A 5,819-nucleotide genomic window follows, 5' to 3' on the forward strand; every position below is an offset into this window, starting at 1 on the left:
GACACAGTGTGTTAGTTTTCATATAGTTAGGCAGTTAATAACTCTCACATTGGCCATACTATGTTGTACATTAATTGCAATTTATCCTTCCATTTCAGTTCCCACTTATATGGACCGTTTACCAAATCACTTCATCATATTGCAGACATTATTCTTTTAGCAATGCAATTTTTCATACACTTTTTTATCCCACCATACACATTGGCCCTATTTTATTCAATTTAGCGGGCTTATTATAATATGTGCCTCTTGCCTCCTTGGGACCTCCTTTCCTCGTGTAACGGATTAGGAGAAAAGGAACCCTGACCCGCCTCCTTAGTGAACTAGTCATTTAATTGTGACAAAAAAAGAATGAATTCATTTTACCTTATTTCATATCATTGGAGCCTTGTTTCATTTGATTTTATAGGCATGTTCTTGTCCCTTAATCCGAGAAGTCTATAAAATGTGTATATAAAAAATATATATAGGCGATAAATGCCTAGACATTTTTATTGCAGGGCTAAATCAAATTATCTTTGCAACATTGGCCTGGTTCTCACCTCATAAAAACAACGGTTGGGTTCTGCTGGTTGGTTACTGGACAACACAGTTTTTGTCACTGGTGCTCCACGTTAAAAAATCCTAGGACTTGGATCTAGGGATAAGGGACTGATATTATTCCTATATATTCTCCGATATAGAAATGCTGACAGTTTATTATTTTAGTAACCTCCCTTGACCTATCTAAGTCTTTACCTGTCACAATTCTTTATTGTGTTCTCCAACTCTCATACAGTTTGAAAATGGGTTTATCCAGAGATAGCCCTCCACTCATCTAAGGTCCTTAATTCTGGATCTATAAATAAGGGACTAACATTAGTCCTATTATTTCCAAATTTGTATGGTACTACTAGTTATATAGATGAATAGCCTACCATAGCGTTAAAAGCAAGTTTCTTGCTGCTATTTTGCCCCTCGCATTCAGCATTAGTAATGGATTTCGCCCAAAATCTGATGTCTCTCGCTTTCCTTGTCGAAATTTGCTGAAAGACACAAGCAAGACAGGAGCCCCCAACCATTAGGGGTCGTTCACGGGAGTGAAATTTAACCCAAACATAAAGCTCCCCTTGTAAAGCATTCCTTTGTCTTTACCGTATGAAAACTCCGGCGTAATTTTCTATTCAAAAAGCATTTTTTCTTTTCCCAATCACTGTGGCGCCGGTTCACGAATCTTTGCGAAAAAAGCAAAACTAGTGGGGTGCTCTTGTCAGCTCCTATCCTGGAAGTTTCTGGGTGATCCGGCAAGAGGGGCCGATAAAAAAGGCTACAGCCCGAACTGCTGAACAGAATTACACCAAATTTGGCAAAAAGGTAGCCCTTGTTTTAAGAAAGAACTCTTTTTGTTAAATGGTGTAAATCCGTTCAGTAGTTCCTGAGAAATAAAAAAAAAAGAGGTTGAACAATGCATTTCCCATAGGAAACTTTAGACATGGCTGCAGCTTGAACTGCTGACCGGAATTACATCAAATTCGGCAAAAAGGTAGTGCTTGCTTCAGAAAGCATCCTTTTTTTAAATGGTGTATATATGTTCAGTAGTTGCTGAGGAAAGCAAAAATAAATGTTTCGACATTTAGAGGCACGGAGGATCCATGCACCCTCCTGATCACAAGCTTTATTCGAATTGGCTGTCAACACAAATCAGGAAGTGTTGGCAGCCATCTTGTGACTCAGTAACCGAGGCACAAGAAAAGAGAAGAACAAATGCAAAAAACAAGAAAGGGGGCATGGTAGAGACACCCTGAACCCCTAGACCTGCTCAGGGGGTCCAACAAGGATCCCCAGAGCCCAAACAAGCATTTTTAAAAAAAGAAAATTGCCCGAATTTGCGCTGGGTGCACAAATCCGGATGAAAATGAAAAACAAACGAAGCGCGGCCTCCCATGCTTTGTTATTATTTAGGCTCCAGATGGGCCGAGTCCCGGGGGCATGCTGTAATAAAATTGCGGGGGCCCAGGGGGACCCCCGCAGCCCCGGTGACCGCCACCCCCCGGGGCTTTGATAAAATATTTGCAGGGGCAGAAAGCCCTCCTGCAGGCCCGGGGACCGCCACCCCCGGGACCTGTTTTTTATAAGTTGGGGGCCTCCAAGGCCCCGCAAACCCAGGGGACCCACCGCCACCCCGGGGCTTTCATTATTTATTTGCGGGGGCACGCTGCCCCCCGCAGCCCTGGGGACCACCACCCCGGGTCTTCTTTTTAAATAATAAATAAACCGGTGTGGCCGTCTCCAAGCCCCTCACCCTCTCCACGTAGCGGGCCAGCCGCTCGTTCAGACCCAGCAGCGGGTCCGGCTTCTGCCGCACGGACACCTGGAAAGACATCTCCGGGGTGTCTGCAGGACTCTGAACGCATCTGTCTCCTCTGGTACCTGCAGCGCTATATGAGGGGAGGCGGCACCCAGGTGTGCTACCATCGCCATGAGTAAAGTCATCGCCCAATCAGCAGCCAGTCTTGTCTGTCTCCACCCTCATGCGCCTGTACGGCTTCATCCAAGCCACTGAATAATGCATAACTGGCTGGCCTTGGCCATCCCGTCCACGTCGAACACCCAAAAATCTGTACAGACTGCCCAGAGACTTCGAGGCACTACCCTGAGCTACAACGCTCCTGTGCACCTGAACTGCATCTCACGAGCCTTGGATACCGCTTTGTTGCATCTGCACCATCTCCCCTAGCTTTCAAGCCGCTAGCCTGAGCCATGCCCCCTCCCATGCCCCTATCCAGACTCTCCCAAGAGCCTTCGAGGCGCTTGACTAAGCTACGACCCCTCCCGTACATCCGTCCAGCCTAGCACAAGCCCCTCTGTGATTAGAATATGTGAAGTGCATGTTACACACGGATTACCACAGCAAGTGCATTAGCCAGCAGCATATTCACCGACAAACAGCCTCTTGGTGGGAAAGCGACTAAATGTGAGGTGTCGGCGCTAGCCGTGGGTGCTAGCCTAGTAAAAGGCACCTTCCGGGGCTCTGGTTTCCGGGAGGGGACAGCCAGGTATTGTCCGTGGAACATAATACCTTTGTTTTCTTGTAGAGGGAACCTATTGTCGGGTGGGTTCTTGCTGTGCACTGATGCAGAGGGGAGTGCGGGTGCTGGTGTGGGGTAGGGGGTCGTTGGAGGAGTCTGAGGCAACGGTAACCACTGGAATGGCACTCAGGGAGGCGCTGACCATCGTCGTCACTTCCTTCACCCTTTCTGTTTTTTTCTCGATTGCTTTTCACTTTCTATATTGTGTCTCTATCTCTCTGCCGTCTTGGCTCGCTTTTGGCTAATACTGCTCTCATCTCTGCCCAGCAGCCCTTCTTTCTGCACCCCCATCCCCACTTCTCTTTTTCCTCATTCTCTCCTTACCTACCTCCTTTCTTCATTCTCCCCATGTTTTATCTTCTGCCCCACTTCTTCCTCCATCCCTGTTCCTCTCGGTACTTTGTTTTACCCCTTCCTTACCTCTCCCCTTTTTTTTCTTGCTTCCTTCTACTTTACTGTATTTCTCTTCCTTCCCCCCTCTCTCTGAATACTAGTGTTCTTTCTGCTATCTTTACCGGACGTTGCTCCATTCACGCTCTTTCTTTTGCTCCATTCTTCCTCCTCCCCTCACCCCCACCTCCAGTGCCTCTTTCCTTTCTCGTTCTCTCTCCCGCAATCCCTTCCCGCCAGTGGTCGACGTGGGGGGAAAAAAGTAGGGGAACTGTGGGCGGAGAATCAGAGGGTGGGAATAACCAGTGGATTGGGTCAGTGGGCGGAGTCAGAGGTGTGGCAGAAAGAGCAAAATATCCCACTTTTTAGTCTTTCTTCCCCTTTCACTAACCGGTTACAGCTTATTACGTTATTTAATTTAACCAATAGATACACATGTTTATTTAAGGTTTAATATGAGTTATTGACATTAAAATACATTCACAAAGTGCGATACGTTTTCAATCACAGAATGTCCCATATATCCTTAAAAATGGAATTGCATGCCATTTGTCTCCTAGCCATGGAGTTTCTGTCATCAGCACTTCCCCTCCCTTTTTCCACAAGAGCAGTTCAAAAATGCATGGCAAAATATCCTAGTTTGCAAAATATTTTCCACATAGCTATGGTTTTGCCATATTTGCCACATAATACATCATCCACTTCATAATCTGATGATTTTAACTAATAGATTGTTTATAGCTCAAACTGATCAAAAGTTACTAAAAAATGTGACTTGTGCTGCTGTGAAGTGGAGGGCCCTTTGCAAAGGTTGACTGGTCACCTTTCTCACTGCTGCAGTTGTATGTTCCACTAGTACTAATAAGGAAAAATCTTTGCAGAGACTGTTAGCTTTGTGTAAAAATTTCAAAATAATAAAGTATCAGAAAATGTACAGCACCACTAATACCAGTGTTGGGTGTCAGAGCACTTTATATCACACATATTACACAGAGACAATCTTTATACGTGTGTAAATCACTGTTTAGGAAATGTTACATCAGACAAAGGACTACAAGGTGTAGGAGTCACATGACAACCATACTAGTAGGCAGCATAGTTTAATAGTGATTGGTCTGGAGAAATACAAACTCAGAATTTTAAACGTAATACCATGGTTGGGGTTCTCTTTAATAATCAGAATTGATTTCTGCCCAAATGAACCCTTTTTTGCAACATTAGGATAATTGAAGACTGGGGAAAACACCATAATGCTCTGATTTATACCTTGGAGTCGGCATGCAGCTTTTACATGACAGTTAATAGCTCACTGTTCGATGTTAGGATTTTAACTTATTACCTGCAAGTAACAATAGGGTCTCTTTGACAAAAGCAGTAACCCACTGACCTATTCACATTATGAGCACTTTGTGATCTGCATGGTAAATGTTCTTAGCAGCAGGCACATTAAACCTTTACCGTTCCTTTTCATGAGTCAAAACTTCCACTAGACAAAACACTATCTCTCTGCTAAGAACATTAATCACTGGAGTTATCTGACATTTTTATTTTTGATGAAAATTGTCATAGGGCCAGGAAGGTGGCAGCAAGCACTTTTAAAACCGTATTATATTTACAAACACGATGACCCCACCGAAAGTTAGCCCCCGGCGTGGTCGCACAGCCCTAGAGCCACCTTGCTCAAGGGTCCTGTGAACTCAGTGACAGAGTCACTGTCACTCTATGGTGTGCTGCTTCTTAGGTCTGTCCCCAAGACTGGAGGTGAACTTCATGGATTGTGGTGGACAGGCATTCAAGGTTAAAACACACTTGCCACCGCCAGGGTCCACCTGCTGGTGCTAAGACACCAGGGCTTCTAAGGTCTTGCGAAGCCTTCTAAGGTCTAGCATGGAAATGTGCTTTCTCAGTAGAGTGGTCTGGTGGACTGGTTATTAAGGCTGAACCTGGATCCCTAGTTCCAAATGCAGCAGCTCTGACCATAGTGCCACATCCTCTCCCCCACTGACACCATACTGCCCCATTGAGAGAAACCTGCACTGCATTGACCGGCTATACACAACTGGATATGACTCCATTCAAATTGCGCACTAGACAAGAGCAATATGCGGCCTAAAAAAATGAACAACATCTTAGAAAAAGCAAACACTCATTGGGAATGCAAGATAAAGTAAACATGTGAAATGTAAGCAGGAACAACATGGTTACCTTTTTCCTTTTCCACTCATTATTCTGAAATCAGTGAGTTCTTTTACATGAGAAGTTAAGGCCATGACTACAGGCCCCGTTTCAGTGCCCATTGCGTATATCTTTTCAAAACATAGGCAGTATGGTTTTAAAAAAACACATTTGTGAACACACAGC

Source organism: Lissotriton vulgaris, chromosome 10 (assembly GCF_964263255.1).
Source record: "Lissotriton vulgaris chromosome 10, aLisVul1.2, whole genome shotgun sequence".
Classification (NCBI taxonomy): Eukaryota; Metazoa; Chordata; class Amphibia; order Caudata; family Salamandridae; genus Lissotriton; species Lissotriton vulgaris.